The sequence below is a fragment of the Callithrix jacchus genome, chromosome 3 (assembly GCF_049354715.1).
Source record: "Callithrix jacchus isolate 240 chromosome 3, calJac240_pri, whole genome shotgun sequence".
Classification (NCBI taxonomy): Eukaryota; Metazoa; Chordata; class Mammalia; order Primates; family Cebidae; genus Callithrix; species Callithrix jacchus.
In genome coordinates this window covers 129,919,361-129,939,218 of record NC_133504.1, presented here as the reverse complement: position 1 = coordinate 129,939,218, position 19,858 = coordinate 129,919,361, and the positions used below count along the sequence as shown (strand labels likewise).

Below are 19,858 nucleotides of genomic sequence, written 5' to 3'. Positions count from 1 at the left end.
TTTAAATCAAGAATAAACATGTCATTGTCTGCTGACTACCCTATGTGAATACACTCTCTAGATTGGCATGTAAGCACAAACTGCACACATGGCTGGTGCTTCACTGAGTCTAACTTGCTTCCCAGAACAAAAGGAATGTTGCCTTGCAGATAAATCTAGGACCCCACCTATTAGAATCTAGAATACTAGCCTCTGCTTTCATTATTTTTTTTCTGTCTTTGTTCACTAAAATTCAGAAAAATCTCTAGGTCTAATATCATGCAGGGTCACCCTATTACAATACTATGGGGTTTCAGAGAAAGGAGAGCTCACATCGAGTCAGGGGATAGGAAATATTCATTAGAGGGTGGCATTCAAACCATACTTCTTTTTTTTTTTCCTTATGGGAAAGTGCAAACACAGTCTTTCACTACCACAAATTATGCAGTTGAGTTTCCCACATTTGGGAAAATCACAGGGGTGACCACATCTAGAGTGCAATGAATAAGCCTCACCCTGGGAAACCCACCTTCGTGATCATTTTATCTCCCCTGCCAGATAAGTATCAAACCATACTTCTAAAGATGAGAGGGATAGGCAGTAATTAACAGGTAGTATATTTTAGTTGTAAATAAAAGATTAAGAAAATCAGTGAAGTCTGGAAATTTTGGTATGAAAAATGGTTTCATATTATTAAAGCATGTATATGGGTAGGGGGGTGGTTCTTTTTTTTTTTTTTTTTTTTTTTTTTTTTAGGCGGAGTTTCGCTCTTATTACCCAGGCTGGAGTTCAATGGCGCGATCTCGGCTCACCGCAACCTCCGCCTCCTGGGATCAGGCAATTCTCCTGCCTCAGCCTCCCAAGTAGCTGGAATTACAGGCACGCGCCACCATGCCCAGCTAAGTTTTTGTATTTGTAGTAGAGACGGGGTTTCACCATGTTGACCAGGATGGTCTTGATCTCTTGACCTCGTGATCCACCCGCCTCGGCCTCCCAAAGTGCTTGGATTACAGGCTTGAGCCACCGCACCCAGGCTGGGTGGTTCTTAAAGACTTTAAAAAGTATTCTAGAAACAAGTTATTGAAGATTATTGTAAGGTTAAAAAATTTGGATATTAGCCCAAAGAACAAATGTATTTCAAGTCACCTGGGATATTTGTTAAAAATAGTTTCCTGAGCCCCATTTATGAATAAAGAAATCAGAATCTCTGCCAGCAGGCCTCCAGAATGTGCATTTATAGCTAGCTTCCCAGATGCTGCATATCACACTAAAATTTGAGAACTACTGTAGTAGACATTAAATGGCCCTGTGAATTTTGGAGCAAAGAATGACCAAATTAGATCTACACTTTAGGATGAGTAACCTAATAAGAATAGATATTCAAGAAAAGTTAGAGATGGTTTAAGAAGTTGATGCACCAGTCAAGGCAAGAGACAATGAAAGTTGAGATATAAGTGGATATAAAGGGATTTTTATCTTACGATGTAAAAAATATGACAAAGATAGGAATGTCTAATTTAACAACTCATATGTAAGAGGATGCGATAAAGAAGTATCAAGGAAGACTGTGATGGTTAGTATAAAGTGTCATTTGATCAGACTGAAGGATGCAAATTATTGTTCCTGGGTATGTCTGTGAGGCTGTTGCCAAAGGAGATTAACATTTGAGTCAGTGGTCTGGCAGAGGCAGACCCACCCTCAATCTGGGTGGGCACCATCTAATCAGCAGCCAGGATGGCTAGAATAAAGCAATCAGAAGAACGTGGAAGGACTTCACTTGCTGAAGCTTCTGGCCTTCATCTTTCTCCCATGATGGATGCTTCCTATTCTTGAACATTGGACTCCAAGTTCTTTAGCTTTTGGACTCTTGGACTTACGTCAGTGGTTTGCCAGGGGCTCTCAGGCCATCAGCCACAGACTGAAGCCTGCACTGTTGGCTTCCCTACTTTTGAGGTTTCGGGACTCAGACTGGTTTCCTTGCTCCTCAGTTTGCAAACAGCCTATTGTGGGACTTCACATTGTGAACATGTGAGTCAACACTCCTTAATAAATTCCCCTTTATATATACATCATCCTATTAGTTCTGTCCCTCTAGAGAACACGGGCTAATATAAAGACTAAGGATTAAGTTGTGGTAGGGTTAATGAGAGATAGGGAAATCATAAGAAAAAACCTGTTGAGCATTTAAGTGGGAGTACATGATGAATTCAGAATGAGACATGTTGAATTTTGATATTCTGGTAGGACACCCAAAGCAAGACATTCAGCCAGCAGTATAAAATATAACATGGACTCTAAGAGTGATGTTTGAGCTGAAAATACTAATTCAACATTTATCTGGAAAATAATGACTGAAGCAAGATGAATAGATAACACTTGACTCTTATCTATCCAACATAGACCACAGGAGAAAGTCACACAAAACCAGTGAATTTAATGAGAAATTATAAGAATTTTAAATTGAAATTTTGTGATGATATTTCTTACATTGTTAAGTTTGTAATAGTTTACATTATGATCAGTACCTAAAATTACATTCTCTGGGCCTTAGGTTTACTTTTACAACTAAAAACAAACAGCTCTTACAATGTAATTGTAATGAAAACATAAGTACTTTTATTGTAAAATTGAGTACAGTAACAGCTAAAGAATTGTGTCACTGGGGTCATCCTGGTCCTTACTGTTTTCAGTATCTTCTGTATTTACCTTTGCAAATTCTCATTTTTCTTCATATGGTGTCCATTGGTTGTAAACTCTCTGAATCTTTTCATTTTGACAACCTATCCTACCATGACTTGATTGTTTGGTTACAGATTCAAAATTTGAAACAATTTTTATCTCAAGGTTGGAAAGATCTCAAGCTAGGAAAGAAGATTGATGAGCTCCTGATGCTGATACTTACTACTTTGTAATAATCTTGTTCTGTTTGTCTCTGAAAGCTTCTAGAATTTCCTTTTTATCCTTAGGAGTTTAAATCATTATCAAAATGATCTAGATTTTATTTTTCTTCTTGGCTCTTAGGGGACCCTTTCAATTTAAAGAAATCTATCTTCAGATCAAAAAAACATGGTCTTCTATTATTTTTTCCTTTCCACTCCCTCAAGAGCATCTATATGTGATTTCTATGAATGCTGTACCTACTAAATCTACCATGTCCCTTAACTTTTCCATCATGCTTCTCATTTATTTATTATTTATCTCTTTCTGTGACTTTATTTTTCAGATTGCCAATCTTTTTTTCAACTACGTTCTTTCTAATATTTAGCACGTATACTGAATATTCAAATTTCTAAGAACTCTTTTGTATCTTCTACTTGCTCTTTTTTTATAGTATTCATCTTTGTTTTATGGATCCAACTTCTTTATACTTCTGAAGACCCTAACTAGAATTAAATTTTTTTTAAAATTCTCTTGTCTTACCTAAATTGTTTCTTTTTTATCCAGATGTTGGTTGTTCTGTCTGTTTGTCTTGATCTGTCTCTTCCATTCTATTCTTTTCCTCCTGTGTGAGTTACATCTGTGAGTCTTGTTTCCCTAATAAATCCTTTTGAAGAGGAGAGTAGGTTTCATAGAAAGGCATGACACAGGCAGACATCCCCGTAAGATAGGTAGCCTGGGAACAGACCAACAGGCAGACAAGGCTATCATTCGACAAAATAAAGAGGGGTTTACTCTGAAGTCAAAGTGCTTTAGACTTTTGTACCCATGGATGCACCACCCTAATCTTTTAATTTTCCTCTGTATTATTTTGAAGGACCCCAAGATCTACTCTACTTCTTTCTCAGGATCCACCAAAACCAGAAACCCGCCTCAGGACCCACTCCATTTCTTTAAAAAATATGGTATTTAGTCTATTACCTGAACCAGAACCTCTGAATTAGTGTTTTAAATATTTTCCACCTTCTTTTAGCTAGCAGTCGTAATTATTAAAGTTAAATAAAATTGTGATATTGTGCCTTACATTCAGTATCAACAACAAAATTACCTTGCTTTCTTTTGAGAGACTTTATTTTTTAGAGTAGTTTCAGATATATAAAAAAAAAATTGAGAGGAAAGCACATAAAGTTCTAATATGCAATCTCGCCCTCTGATATACACAAACTTCCCACTATTAACATCACGCATTAATGAGGTACATTTTACGATTGATGACCATCACATTGCATTGTTACAGCACTTTGTTTTTTATAAAAACCTTTAGATAGCTCATTTAATCATCAGATAGTAGGTGTCCAATAAATATTTTTGAATCATTGAATGAAATTAAGCAGCTGCATATGAGCTGCAATTGGTTGTAATTAAATCATATGGCAGAAGAAAAGTATTAAAATAACTATACTTTTTAGTTTCAGCACCTATCATTTGCTAAATTATGTCTTCCAGACTACTAACTATTACTTGGTGTCTTCATGTGGTTGAGCTGCTTCACTGGAGTTAGCATTTGATATCTAAAATTTTCCCTCCCTCTGGCTCATCAGGCAACATGACTATCTAAACTATGCAAATAAACACAATAAAGCAAATGCTTGAAATTATTCTTTATCAAAGTATTGTTTCTACAACCCCTTTAGTTGTAGTAACCTTCTGGCCCAACTTACGAAACCTGGTTTTTCAAAAAAACATGCTTTTCTTCTTACCCACATTTGAATCATCTAAAACATTGCTTTTGAGTCCCCACCCCATGCTAGGAAGAAAATTTATCCTAACCATCAAATATTTATGGTAAAGGATATGGTTTGGCTTTGTCCCCAACCAAATCTCATCTTTAATTGTAGCTCTCATAATTCCCATGTGTTGTGGGAGGGACCCAATTGTAGATAACTGAATCATGGGGCAGTTTCTTCCATACTGTTCTCATGGTACTAAATAAGTCTCACGAGATCTGATTGTTTTATAAGGGGTTTCACCTTTTTCTTGGCTCTCGTTTTCCTCTCTTCTTTTTTTCTTTCTTTCTTTCTTTTTTTTTTTTTTTTTTTTTTTTTGGTGGTGAAGTCTTGATCTGTCTCCCAGCCTGAAGTGCAGTGCTGTGCATGATCTCGATTCACTGCAATCTCCACCTCCTGGGTTCAAGTAATTCTCCTGTCTCAGCCTCCTGAGTATCTGAGATTACAAACACCCACCACCATGCCTGGCTAATTTATTTTTGTACTTTCAGTAGAGACAGGGTTTCACCATGTTGGCCAGGCTGTTCTTGAACTCCTGACCTCAGGTGATCTACCCACCTCAGCTTCCCAAAGTGCTGGGATTACAGGCATGAGTCACCATGCCCATTCTTCCCTTTTCTGCCACCATGTAAGACAGGACTTTTGCCTTCTGCCATGATTATGAGGCCTCCCCAGCCATGTGGAACTCTGAATCCATTAAACCTCTTTTTCTTTATAAATTACATAGTCTCCATTATGTCTTTATTAGCAGCATGAATACGGACTAATGCTAATAATCTTTCTAATAAGATTAGGAAGTTGCCAGAGGAAGAAAATGCTCAAATGCTGTAAGATAGATAAGATGTCTTATACTACATAAATCCTCAACAACAACCAAAAATAGCCTCAGTGATTTGTAACCTGTGTTTTCTGCTTGCATGAACAACATTCTCTTAGACAAAAAAAAAGTGTCTGTTCATAGGGTTCAGATCTAAACCAATCCTTCATTGGGTAGAAATCCAGCTGCAATGAAAACTCAGAGTTTCATAGCATATTCCTTTTATAATTATTATTTTCTTGAATCTTTAACTCTGATGAACTTTAAAGATCAATCCTTAACTCTGATGGACTTTGAAAGGATCTGCCTATTGACTGTTGAGAGGACAAACCTTCTATTTCATTGTATACTGTTAACAACAAGAGGCCATTGGAGGAAAAAGATAGCAATAGTCGAATAAAAAAACCACCATTATTTTTTTTTGCATATGTTCTATATGTTTTGGCCCTATTACAGAGTAATCAGGATTCCCTAAAAATAACTGTTTATGAGTTCTAGCATAGGTAGGCATATAAGAATAAGGTGAGGCCTGGAAGAGTTTAATCATAAGAGTGTGCACACAGAAGCCCACTGAAGAAGTCTTAGAGATTGTTCTTATCTTCACTTATCTTATATTTGGCAAAGAAACTTCACTTATCTTATATTTGGCAAATAAAAAAAAATTGGTTGAAAGAAGTATGTCAACTTCATATGCTAATTACTGTCTTGTGATCCTTTTACTTATTAAACTTAATATAAGCCAAGAACTCTGACATAATATAATGTTTAGGCCCACTTTCCTAATATGGTTAACCCTTGAACAACACAGGTTTAAACTGCATAAGTTCACCTATACATGGATTTTCTTCCACCTGCCACTCCTGAGATGGCGAGACCAACCCTTCCTCTTCTCCTTTTCCTTAGCTTTATTCACCATGAAGATGACAAGGATGAAGACCTTTATAATAATCCACTTACACTTAATAAACTGTAAATCTATTTTCTCTTCATTTTGATTTTCTAAGTAACGTTTATATTCTCTAGCATACTTTATTGTAAAAATGTATGTCACACATACAACTTATTAAATATGTGTTACTTTACTGTTTATATGATTAGTAAGGCTTCTAGTCAATAGTCGGCTACTACTAGTTAAGCTTTGGAGGAGTCAAAAGTTATATACTGTATTAGTCCATTCTCATACTGCTATAAAGAACTACCTGAGACTGGATAATTTATGAAGAAAAGATGTTTAATTGACTAACAGTTCCACAATCTATACAGAAAGCATGGCTGAAAGGCCTCAGGAAACTTACAATCACAGCAGAAGGTGAAGTGAAAGCAAACACATCTTCTCATGGTGTCAGGAGAGACAGAGAGGAGGAGGAAGTGCCATACACTTTTAAACCATCAGATCTCAAGAGAACTCACTCACTGTCACAAGAATAGCAAGGAGGAAATCCACCCCCATGATCCAATCACCTCCTAGCACATCCCTTCCCCAACATTGGAAATTACAATTAAACATGAGATTTAGGTGAGGACACAGAGCCAAAAATCATATGAAATTTTTAACTATTTGGTTGATCAGTGTTCCTTACCCCTGCGTTATTGAAGAGTCAACTATAAATCTTAAAAAAAAAACCCACACACATAAAAGAATATTTACTTTACAATAAATATTTAAGAATATTTATCTTAAAATATTTATCTTTTACCTTACTTAAAAAGGTAAAATTAGCTGTATTACTCTAAAAATCATTGATAAAACTTTTTTCTTAAAATTCTGGCCACAGATTTAAAATGTGGCCAGAATTTTAAGAAATAAGTTTTATTAATGATAAAATATAAATTATAAGTTAGACAAAGGTGTAACTCATAAAAGAAAAAGTGCACATTTCAGTCATGTACACACATATATGCATATATATAGTGCAAATAATTTATGTATTGAATTTATATTTACTATATAAATCTTTAAAAGCTGAAAGCTTATCAAATTAACAAGTTCAATGAAGTGACTATACATTAAATATGAAAAATCAGTTATTCTCTAATATTAATCACATCATTATTCATAAAATATTTTATTAAAAAATCTTAATACCTACAACAAAAAGAAAATTAAATGCTATGTTATAAATTGCTAACAAGAGTCCAATTATTTAGACCACATACTACTCATGCCTTTTGCTATGTAACTTTGCAGTTTCTCTTACCAAAGAGGTGAAGTCTATTCCATCTTCTAACCCCTGCAAAATTTGGGGTGGGAAAGTGGTGATTTATTTTGGCCAATACAGTAAGTCTAAGGTTCTACAGACCTTGAATATTTTTGCTTGTTGCTTTTTTGTTTCTGCCACTGCCAAATAAACATGCCTTGTCTAACTCACTAGCCTCTAGAAGAAGAAAGGTATACAGAATAGCCAATTTGTCTCAGTCATCCAGCAAAAACCATCTTAGATGAGGTAATACCAGGTGATCTCCGGATGTGAGTGACTGCAGCCAAGATTAGCAGAGTTACCTAGCCATCCAGCAGCTGACCACAGTCAAATAAGCGGACCCAGTCAAGATCATTTAAGCCAAGCACAATTAACCAAGCCCTAGAGACTCATAAGCTAAGTAACTGTTTAATACTAAATAACACTAAAGTTCAGCAGTTTTACATGGCATTGTTGTGGCAACAGATAATTGATACATACTATTTAAAGACATTACTAACATTGAAAAATATATATTCTTATATTTTTTGGATTTTCTAAATGGCTCTAAAAGAGTTAATACTCACACAGCCTTTACTATACGCCAGGCACTGCTCTTATTTAGACCCCATAATAATTATCTAAGAAGGTACTATTATTATAGTGATTTAATAAATGATGTAACTAAGGCACAAAAATTTTAGTTTCCCCCAGATCTCACAGCAACTCAGTGGTGGAACTAGGATTAGAACTTTATTACTATGGCTTTAAAATCCATGGTCTTAACCATTGCATTATAATACATTTTAAACATTTTGCTTAAAAAATTAAAAATTATACTTATATTATAAACATATATACAGAAAGAATAAATAAAATTTTGGTAAAATAAAACTATTTTGGTATTATGCTAGCTTAGTAAACTTACATTCCAGCCTACCCATACACACATCTTCAGTTATGTTGAAAGTAGACAACGAATCCAAACCAAACCAGTCAGATTTTATCAGAAAGTATAAAATTGGAACAACATACTCTGTCAAACTTTGAACTGGAAGGTACATGAACTGTACAGGGTGACCTCTGAAGCATATGAAGAAGCTAAAAATATCAGTCTACAAAGAAAAAGATGGTGAAGCAGATTTTTAAATAGAACTGTAAATAAAAGACCATAAGGCCTCCCAAAGAGAGGTGTTGTCTTACTTAGTTCCTGATAGCTTTTCAGACATGGGTTTCAGGGCCTTATGAGATTCAATAATAATCCTGGCCTTGATTCCTATAAAAACCCATATATTCTCTTATTAAGTTCTTCCTTTCTTCCTAAAATTGTTTGAGTAGTTTTTTGTGGTAGATAGAATAACATTCACCCAAAAGATGTCCACATACTAATCCCATAAAATGACATTCCCCCGAAAGATGACCACATACAAATCCCAGAAACCAGCAAAAGGAACTCTGGATATGATTAAGGCAGAGATGTTGACACGAAGAGATTATTCTGTATTAATCAAGCGGGTCCAATGTAATCACAAGGATTCTTATAAGTGAAAGAGTGATGCCAATAGTGAAAGCAACAATAAAACAATGCATTGAGAACATAAAGGGGAAAAGTAGGGGCGAGTTGTTTTTTCATCATTGCAAATTTGCCTACGGTGTGGTTTTACTAAACAGTGTTTGGCAGTTTCTTTAAGAGTAAGCATAGTCCTGCCATACAATCTAGAAACTGTACTCTTAGGTTTTTGCCTAATTGAGTTGAAAATATACAGTCCCACAAAAACCTGCACACACATGTGTAGGGGGCACATAGCAACATATTAAAGCTTATGTACATGGCATTTGAGGTTGGGGCATGGAAAAATACTGAGGCACTGTGTATGTTATTTGTGCATGAGAATGAAACTCCATGACCCCGAAAACAGGACAGGGAGTGGAGTGTGTGGTGTGATAAGGAACATTGAAAACAGCCTTCTGAGAATGCAGTTTGAGTGTGTACAAAGTTACAGGTGCCTCAGCAACCCACCTCAAATGACCATCTAGTGGATGTTTGACAAGCCCTTTCAATAAATACTTGGTGGATGGATGCTAGGCAGATTCTCTGAGAAGAGCTACCCACTAGCTCCGCCAAGCTGGAACTATCTGAGTACGTCATTCTTGGCGTTCACTGCAAGCTATAAGCTCTGCAACTGGGGCCCCTGACATGATTTCCCTGAATTTACATGTGAAGGTGAAGAGCTTATCAATTTTCTGGGAATCCAGGTAAGGGACAGTTCTGACTCCCATCAGGAGGATGGGAACCATGTGTAAGATATCAGGGGTTAGGTTATCACGGGTCAAGAAATGACCAAGAGCAGAAAGTAGTTTTTAAAAACAGTGCAACAGCTATTTAAGGCTATCCAGTGCACTGTAGAGCCTGGAGCTCTACACAAGCTATGCTCTTAATTTGGCAGGAAGGCCCTTGGATTCCTGATCAAGGAACCTTAGATTTAGAGTTATGAGAGCAGGTAGGTCACTGCCTGAAAAGAGGATATAAGAAAGGTCATTTTACTAATGTTACTATTTTGACCACCTGGGCACTGGTACACTCTGTATTGTATCCTCTTTATCTGCTAAATTGTGGTGAGTCAGACCACCCATCTTCTCCACCTGAAGGGAATTCAAGGAATTTAAAGGAAAAGGAAAAACAGAAACGAGAACAACAGGGAGCGATTTCTCTCTCCCCTTCATTCCCTTCTATGGGGAATAAGAGACTTTTTCTAGTGAGGATAAAAATGGACTGGAGCCTTTTCTGCCTACTATAGAAAAGCCATTAGACCTAACACCATAAAAACCTTAGAAGAAAACCTAGGCAATATCATTCAGAACATAGACATAGACAAGGATTTCATGACTAAAACACAAAAAGTAATGGCAACGAAAGCCACAATTGACAAATGGGATTTAATTAAACTTAGCTTCTGCATAGAAAAAACAAAACAAAACAATCTGTCATTAGAGTGAACAAGCAACTAACAGAATGGAAAATAATCTTTGCAATCTACCCATCTGATAAAGGGCTAATATCCAAAATCTACAAAAAACTTAAACAAATTTACAAGGACAAAAACAACGCCATCAAAAGTGGGTGAAGAATATGAACAGACATTTTTCAAAAGAAGACATTTATAAGGCCAACAAACACAGGAAAAAATGCTCATCAACACTGGTCATTAGAGAAATGCAAATCAAAACTACATTGAGATACCATCTCATGCCTGTTAGAATGGCGATCGTTAAAAAATCTGGAGACAACAGATGCTGGAGAGGATGTGGAGAAATAGGAATGCTTTTACACTGTTGGTGGGAGTGTAAATTAGTTCAGCTATTGTGGAAGACAATGTGGCAATTCTTCAAGGATCTAGAAATAGAAATACCATTTGACTCAGCAATATACTGGGTATATACACAAAGGATTATAAATCATTCTATTCTAAAGACACATGCACACGTATGTTTATTACAACACTGTTTACATTAGCAAAGACTTGGAACCAACCCAAATGCCCATCAATAGTAGACTGGATAAAGAAAATATGGCACATAAACACCATGGAATACTATGCAACCATAAAAAAGGATGAGTTCATGTTCTTTGCAGAGACATGGATGAAGCTGAAAACCATCATTCTCTGCAAACTGATACAAGAACAGAAAACTAAACACATGTTCTCACTCATAAGTTGGTGTTGAACAATGAGAATACATGGACACAGGGAACACCACACACCGGGGCCTGTCAGGGGGGTGGGCAGGCTAGGGGAGGGATAGCAGAGGGTGGAGGGATTGCGAAGGGATACATTAGGAGAAATACCTAATGTAGATTGTGAGGGAGAATGGATGCAGCAAACTACCATGGCATGTGTATACCTATGTAACAAACCTGCACATTCTGCACATGTACCCCAGAACTTAAAGTATAATTATAAACAAAACAAAAACAACAAAGAAAAGCTACTGCCCTCTTTCCCTCCACCCTTAAAGGGACCTGCATTTGTTTGCCCCTTTCAGTCAACAGCGCCTCCCATCCCTCTTGAGGAGATTGGAGGCAGCCCAAGGGATGATCCCTGAATAAGACCTCCAGTTAGCGAACATCTATAGATCGGGTGTTCACGTCTCCTTAACAAACTTCCCTGTTGGAGGGGTGCCTCCAAAGAGGGAAGGAAAGTGGCTAATTGTGATTGTGTTTCTAATATGCAAGTTCTCACTTCTTACTTCCAGCATTGGCCTTCCTGGCCTTGTCTTTTTTGTTTCCCTAGAGTATAAAGGAAAGTTATATGCTGCCTTCTGGGTTTTATCCCAGAAAGCTCTGGCTTTCTCGCTGCCCACAGGGAGAGATTTCTCTGGCCCCTTCATTCCCTTCTATGGGGAATAAGGAAGAGACTACTCCAGTGAGAATAAGGATAGACTGGAGCCTTTTCCTTTCCCTATAGAAAATCTGTTGCCCTCTTTTCCTCCACCTTTAAAAGGCTGGGGCAGGAGAGTTGCTAAGACGCCATGGAGTGCCCATTTAGTCACTGGCAGTCTGGGCAAATTGCCCCTTTCTGGGTTTGTGATGACAGAGGGAAGGCCAAGAGGTGCAGACCATGTTCCCAGGTGGCTGCAGGCAGCTTCACCTCACCATGGTCACATACCTCAGTAACTTTGCCCAGAAAGTGGCCTGCTACTTGCTGTGCTGCTGCTTTTCCTACTTCTGCCCTTTCCTGCCACCCCTCCCATGTCTCAGTTGACAAGCAATTCCTTGTTTTCCCTGGCTCCTTAGAAAAAAGCCTAGGAAATAGCCCATGTGCATCCCAAACTTACTAGCTTAAGGTGGGCAGAGGGGTGTGGAGCAGCCTAGAGTACAGAGCTCTGGGGAAGAATCCCACTAATAAGGGGTGCTCTCCTGTAGCCATATGTTAAACGTGAGCTAGGCTGTGGAGGGTGAGCTTTATCAGCTGCTGTCATCTTCAGAAGACAGACAGCAGTAAGGAACATTTTTTTCACTTTTTTATAAAATGTTTAAAAAACACGGTGGCTGGGAAATTTCAAAGCAGACCCTGTGCTGCGTGTCTGCTCCTCCCCTGAGCCTCTCTGTTTGGGGGTAGTAAAAATAATAAAAAGCCCTGTATATTTTCAGCACCTTACCTAATAGAGTTGGCTCAAGGTATAGGTGGCCTGGAGGATGAGGGGAGTAGTCTTCTCCCAGCCTGTTACCTTCTTACCTTCTTCCTCCACGCTTATACACATACACTGTACCACCTGGTCATTATCTAGCTTCTTACTGCCACTTGTAGTCTTCCTTCCTTCCTCTAAGGGCAAGAGTAGCCACAGGTGGCAGGCTGTTAGAAAGAGATGCAGTTGCCTAATGAGCCCAGTGCAGATGGGAAGAAACCAGCCCCAGCCTTGCTTTCCCAAGTTCACTTCTAAAACATTCCAGCTAAAGGCTAATGCAGGAGAATGGCTAACACCAAAGGACATTTTTCAAAGTTGTTTTTCTTTTTTCTTTTTTTACACACTTAAGCTAACTCCATGCAGGTTATTATCCTGGCAACTTGCAGTCACATTCTAATGACTTTCAAGGGCCAAAATATGGTAAAATTCATTTAAAATATCTATCCCTTCTATGCCTTAGTTTAACAGGTAGGTTTTATCGTTGGCCATTTCTATATTTTATGTGCTATTTACCTGTCTCATAACCCCTTTAAATATATACAAAAAAAACCCCCACAGATTTAACAGCTTCTCTTCTCATAAAGAGGCATCAATGTTGCATCCACTTAGCAAGATATGACCCTGCTACTCTTTTCCTACTGTTAAGTAAGGAACGATTTCATACTCTCCTACCTTGTAATCTTGATTGGCAAGTAGCTATGGCTGACTTTATTGGTAATATCAGCATCCATTTACCAGTCTCTAAGCTCCTAACCTTTTTACAAACTGTGCCTGTTAAATTTATATCTATTGTTGTCTCTAAGCCCTTGCTTCGTGCCATTTACAGATAGTTCAGGAAAAAAAAAAAATAAGACAGCTATAGTGTGGCAAGATGTCATGCAAAACTGGCAACACAAAATCCAGGAACATTTTAAAACTATACGACAGGAAGAGTTAGGTGCCCTAATACTGGCCTTACAAATTTTCCTTACCAAAATATAAATATAGTTAGTGATTCTGCTTATGTGGTGTATACTATTACTCATTTAGATCTTGCATATGTGAAGGGCATTACTAATGAATCTCTACTAGCTTTGTTTCTTACAGTGCAAAAGCTCCTCTGTGCCCATTGTTACCATCTTTACATCACCCATATTTTCTCTCATTCTAGGTTACCTGGTCCCTTATCAGAAGGGAATGCTTGAGCTGATGCTCTGGTACAACCACAAATGTGATTGTACCAGATTTTTTGTGAGCTCAAGCTGATCATGCTTTTTTCATCAGAATGTCTGCAGTCTTAAACAACAGTTCACTTAATACTTGCTCAAGCTCACATGATTATTAAAATTTGTCTTAATTGCCAACAGCATTCATTCTTCTTTTTCCTTAGCCCTTGGTGCCAACCCATGAGGTTTGGTGCCTAATGCTACCTGGTAAACTGATGTTACTCATTATCCACACTTGGAACCTTTTCAAGTTTCTTTACGTTACCATGAACACTTATACAGGCTTAATACATGCTATCCTCTGGACAAGACCAAGAAAAAACTAAAGATGCAATTTTTCATTTGTTTAGTACAACTTTAGCCCTTCTACATACTATAAAAACTGATAATGGACCTTACTATCTTAGTGCTCAATTTACATATGCATTGCAACTTTAACACATGCAACATAAAACTAGCATCCCTTATAACTCAACCAGTTAGACCATTATTAAATAAGCTCATCAAACTCCTAAAGTATATCTTAATAAACAGAAAAGGGGGGATATGGGGCTCCCTCCTCAAGAACTGGATCTGTCATTGGAGAATCAACCAGCAGTGATGATGATGACTTGGAAGGCATCTTACATTATGTGAGTACAGCTAAAGAGACTGGATCAACAAGCAAGTATCTAGCTTGCTGCCGTGGAAGCCCCTGTGACTGCAGAGAACTGGTTTCTTATGTATCTGGAGGTAACTGGGGAAACTTCTAAGAAAGTAAGACAGACATGGATGTCAGGGTGGTTGGTAATTCTTGTCCTTTGCCAAGTGGAATCAGATCAACATGTTTGGAGTCATGTTCTATATCCCCATTTTTAATATTATTACATGGTGGGATGTTGACCCGCCTTTGTTATCTAATGATACTCTTTGTACAGGAGGTCAATAGATGCCAGTCTTACCCTTTAACTGAAAATTTGAGATGGATTAAACTTAATGACTAATTAATTTTATTGTCTAGTAATCTCCCTCTGTTTTTCCACAATAGCACATGACAAGTGTCTTACTCTTATTCCTCAGGAATGTGTGTACTATCAGCTCAAAAGGGATGCTAAGCTTGCAAATTTGACCTTTATTTCTGCTGTTACCACTAATCTTACTGAGGTGTCTAATGAAGCTACACAAGTGCCTGATCTTCCTATATGACATCTGAGTAGGGACTGAAGCTATAAGTTTGAGGCCATCTGTTGGTCCGTGTGCAGACAGCCTATGCTGTGCAAAGGTCCCCTGTTTGATAATGGTACCTTACTTGATTGGGGCCCCCATGTTTATCTTGTGTCTGCAAATCAGACTATTGGATCTGGGAGTCCCTCATAGAGTATGAGCTTTCCTTACCAATACTGCAACTAAAGTAAGTCCTGCTCATACCCAAATTTGGAGATTAAGACTTTTCTTTTTTTGAAAGGGTTCTTTCACATGGTGAGTACATTACTAGTGGTGGCAACTATACCCTTTCTTTGCAGAATAGTGTTACTGATACAGTCTTGAATTGTGCTACATACCCTTATATACTTCTGTGTGGGCAAGGTGTTCCTAACATAAAGCAGAATAAATTCTTTATAGTATTAAAGTCTCTTCCAGTAGCTGGTAAGCAACATCCTTGTCTCATCAAAATGCAATACAATTAAATATAACCTACATCATAATTTTAAAACAACATGCAGAATTGAGGCTGCCTATAAATTTAACCTGGAACTGGGAGAGAGATTCCACCTTGCAATAATTTAGAAAAGCACACCTGCAAGGGGTATTATCACAACCATTTGTCTTCTCAAATATTCACTCTTGAGTGTGAATTAAAAAAAACAACTTGAAAGGCCGGGCGTGGTGGCTCAAGCCTGTAATCCCAGCACTTTGGGAGGCCGAGGTGGGTGGATCACGAGGTCAAAAGATCGAGACCATCCTGGTCAACATGGTGAAACCCCGTCTCTACTAAAAATACAAAAAATTAGCTGGGCATGGTGGCGCGTGCCTGTAATCCCAGCTACTCAGGAGGCTGAGGCAGGAGAATTGCCTGAACCCAGGAGGCGGAAGTTGCGGTGAGCCGAGATCACGCCATTGCACTCCAGCCTGGGTAACAAGAGCGAAACTCCGTCTCAAAAAAAAAAAACAAAAACAAAAAAACCACAACTTGAAGTATGGTCACAGCAATTACAAACAAGTACCCTTCAGTAATTACAAGAAGGCTTTCAATCGCTAAACTCAAATATTTTGTTTTCAGGGTTAAACATACACATTTGGATGATGGCTGCTATACTTATTCTTTTTTGTATTTGTTCGCTAGGCATCTGCACATGGCTCTGTGCTGCCACGTGACACATCTACAATCAGGGAAGAACAATGGAAGCTTATCTTGTGCTGGATGACCAGCAGGCTCTAAGAATTAAAAAGAGGGAAATGTAGGGGGTGCACAGCAACATATTAAAGCTTGTGTACATTGCATTAGAGGTCAGGGCATGGAAAAATACTGAAGCACTGTGTGTATGTTATTTGTGCATGAATAAAACTCCTTGACCCTGAAATCAGGATAGGGTGTGTGGTATGATAAAAACACTGAAAACAGCCTCCTGAGAATGCAGTTTGAGTGTGTACAAGGTCACAGGTGCCTCAGCAACCCACCTCAAATGAACATCTAGTAGATGTTTGTAGTTAATACAAGCTCTTTCAATAAATACCTGGTGTACAGATGCTGGGGCAGATTCTCTCAGAAGAGCTACCCCCTAGCCATCCCCACTCAGCTGGAACTGAGTACTTCCTTCTTGGCGTTCACTGCAACCTATTAGCTCTGCACAAATGTTTCTAAAAGTTTTATTAATACTTGCCAAAATCTAGAAGTAAGCAAATGTCCTTCAATGGGTCAACAGATAAAGATGTATCCATACAATGAAATTTTATTTATCAATAACAAAGAAATGATTGGCTTCCAGTTTCCGTCCACCATGTAAGGAGCTGGAAGTCACCATTTCATCCTCAGAAGTTAAAAACTGAATAGAAATCAATGACTCCTTTAAGATATAACAGAGTTGAGGTCACAGGACAAACCACTGCACCTCAAGTTGGAGAGACCAACAGCCACAGCTTGCTGTAGCAGAAACTCTCAAACACAAACTTACAAGGGGAACCAGTGGTGAAGTGGGGAAACCTGAACTATAATTGATGAATTGCTGAAATCTCAATATGGAAAAGTCTGAGAGATAGAAGCTCAATGGGGAGCCAGTTAGCCAATCATTGATGACCTCACGTTTTTTTTTCCCCCCCGAGACGGAATTTTGCTCTTGTTGCCCAGGCTGGAGTGCAATGGCGCGATCTCCGCTCACCGCAACCTCCGCCTCCTGGGTTCAGGCAATTCTCCTGACTTAGCTTCCTGAGTAGCTGGGATTACAGGCATGCGCCACCATGCCCAGCTAATTTTTTGTATTTTTTTTTTTTTTTTTTAGTAGAGACGGGGTTTCACCATGTTGACCGGGATGGTCTTGATCTCTTGACCTCGTGATCCACCCACCTCGGCCTCCCAAAGTGCTGGGATTACAGGCTTGAGCCACCGCGCACGGCCAAACCTCGCATTTTTTTGAGTTCTACCTGCAGGAACTCAACCCGGTTCTCACAGTGACTATCAGAGAAAAAATAAAAAGTCTGTGCTTCTGGCAGGGGGAGATAAAACTAAACCATTTTGAAACATGCCAGAGAATTCTGTTCTTCTTAACAAGTTCTTCCCACAGGAGAAATTAGTTAACCAAAGTCTAACATGCTGAGTCTTTATCAAAGTCTAACTGATGGGGGATGGAAAATGCTCAATTCCAACTAGCTCTAGTGTTCCTTCCACTTGAAAAAAGAGAAATACCCAATGCTAGCCTATGTCAGCCATCCGGTCTCACCTAAGGGGAAGGAGGAGGAAACTGAGAAATATGTGTGGAGTTCAAAGTTTAGAGGCAAAAACTCATTAAAAGACTGAGACCACGTGGCTAGCCTGCAAATTTTCTAAACTTTTACACTGTGCTTCTCTCTTAAATATAAGTGCCAGTTTTACATAATTTCTTTGCTCACAAATATAAGCATAGGCTGTTACAATCTTGAATGCTTTGCTGCTTAGAAATTTCTTCTGCCAAATACCATAAATCATCGATCGCTCTCTCAAGGTTGAAGTTTCACAGATTCCCAGAGCAGGGGCACAATGCCTCTAACCTCTTTGCTAATGCATAACTAAAGTGACTTTGCTCCAGTTCCCAGAGTTCTCAGTAAGTTTTTCATCTTTATCTGAGATTCCTCAGCCTGAACTTTATGGTCTATATAACTATCAGCATTTTGGTCACAACAATTTAACACATCTCTAGGAAGTTCCAAACTTTCCCTCATCTTCCTGTCTTCTTCTGAGCCTTACACATTCTTCCAACTGCTGCTCATTACCCAGTTCTAAAGTTGCTTCCACATTTTCAGGTGTCTTTATAGTAATGCCCTACAACTCCTCACCTTGCTTATCTGCAAATTCCCACTCCAAGTAAACTGTGTGCCAATGTTCTACACTCATCCTGACCAGACAGGCATTTGCAGAGATATAAACTGTCAACTCTGGGTACTCCTGATTTTATAACTTTCCTCTAAATACGACTTTTAGTTGACTATAACACCTTTATCTTGCTTATTTTTTAAATTAAAGGGGAAAAAGAGGCCTAAATAATCTCAGCTGACATAACCTGTGCTGCTTGACAAATCATCTCAGGAAAATTAATGATCCCACCAGCCTAGGAAAGGTACTCTCCTTTTAGTGATAGAATGAATGAACAATAGATGCTTTCTATGCAATACTTTATAAATGTATGTGTTTACAGAGCAAAGTTTATAACACTTACTCATGGGGTTCCACTTCTAATTGTGCTATCTATAGTACTGCCTTTCACAGACTGATCCAATGAAAATAGAAAAAGAAAAAAAAAATTTAGGTGCAAATCAAGTGAAAGAATCAATTGGCGGCTGGGCATAGTGGCTCACAGCTGTAATCCCAGGATTTTGGGAGTCCAAGGCAGGCGGATCACTTGAGGTCAGGAGTTCAAGAACAGGTTGGGCAACATGGTGAAACCCATCTCTACCAAAAAATACAAAAATTAGCTGGGTGTGGTGGTACACTCCTGTAATCCCAGCTACTCGGGAGGCTGAGGCGAGAGAATTGTTTGAGTCTGGGGAGCGGAGGTTGCAGTGAGCTGAGATCGCACCACTGCATTCCAGCCTGGGCAATAGAGCGAGACTTGGTCTCAAAAAAAAAAAAAAAAAAAAAAAAAAAGAATTGAGGGCATGGCATGTTTCTGTAGGGTTAGGTACAAAAGACAATGCATAAGACAGAAATTACATAGTCTTACTACCCTAAAAATTCCTAAATATACAAAGCATAGTGCAAATTGCAGTGCTCATCTACATAAATTGAAATCCACACAGCACTTGCAAGTGTTTGATTTCATTGAGACAATGAAATGCAGTGGTGGTTAAGAGTGGAGTCTGTTTGAAATCTTACTTCTATCACTTCATAGTTGTGAATTCTTGACACGTTGCTTTATCTCTTTTTCCTAAAATGCTAAAGAGGAACAAAAGACATCTAACAGAGCAATGGTACAATTAAATGAGTAAAGTCTTATAACATACATAAAAGGATTCCTGGCTGTATTAGTCTATTTTCACACTGCTATAAAGAAATACCTGAGACTGGGTAATTTTTAAAGTCATTTTTAATTGACTCACAGTTCTGCATGGCTGGGGAGGCCTCAGGAAACCTACAGTCATGGGGAAAATTACTTCTTCACA

The 19,858-nt window shown here is 38.4% G+C and overlaps 1 non-coding gene across 1 annotated transcript; it reads right to left on the bottom strand.

Moving 5' to 3' along the window:
- Positions 1-381: 381 nt before the first annotated feature.
- LOC118152657 (U1 spliceosomal RNA) lies at positions 382-545 on the bottom strand. The gene has a single exon (XR_004741387.2). It is a non-coding gene; the product is annotated as a U1 spliceosomal RNA (small nuclear RNA).
- Positions 546-19,858: the final 19,313 nt, after the last annotated feature.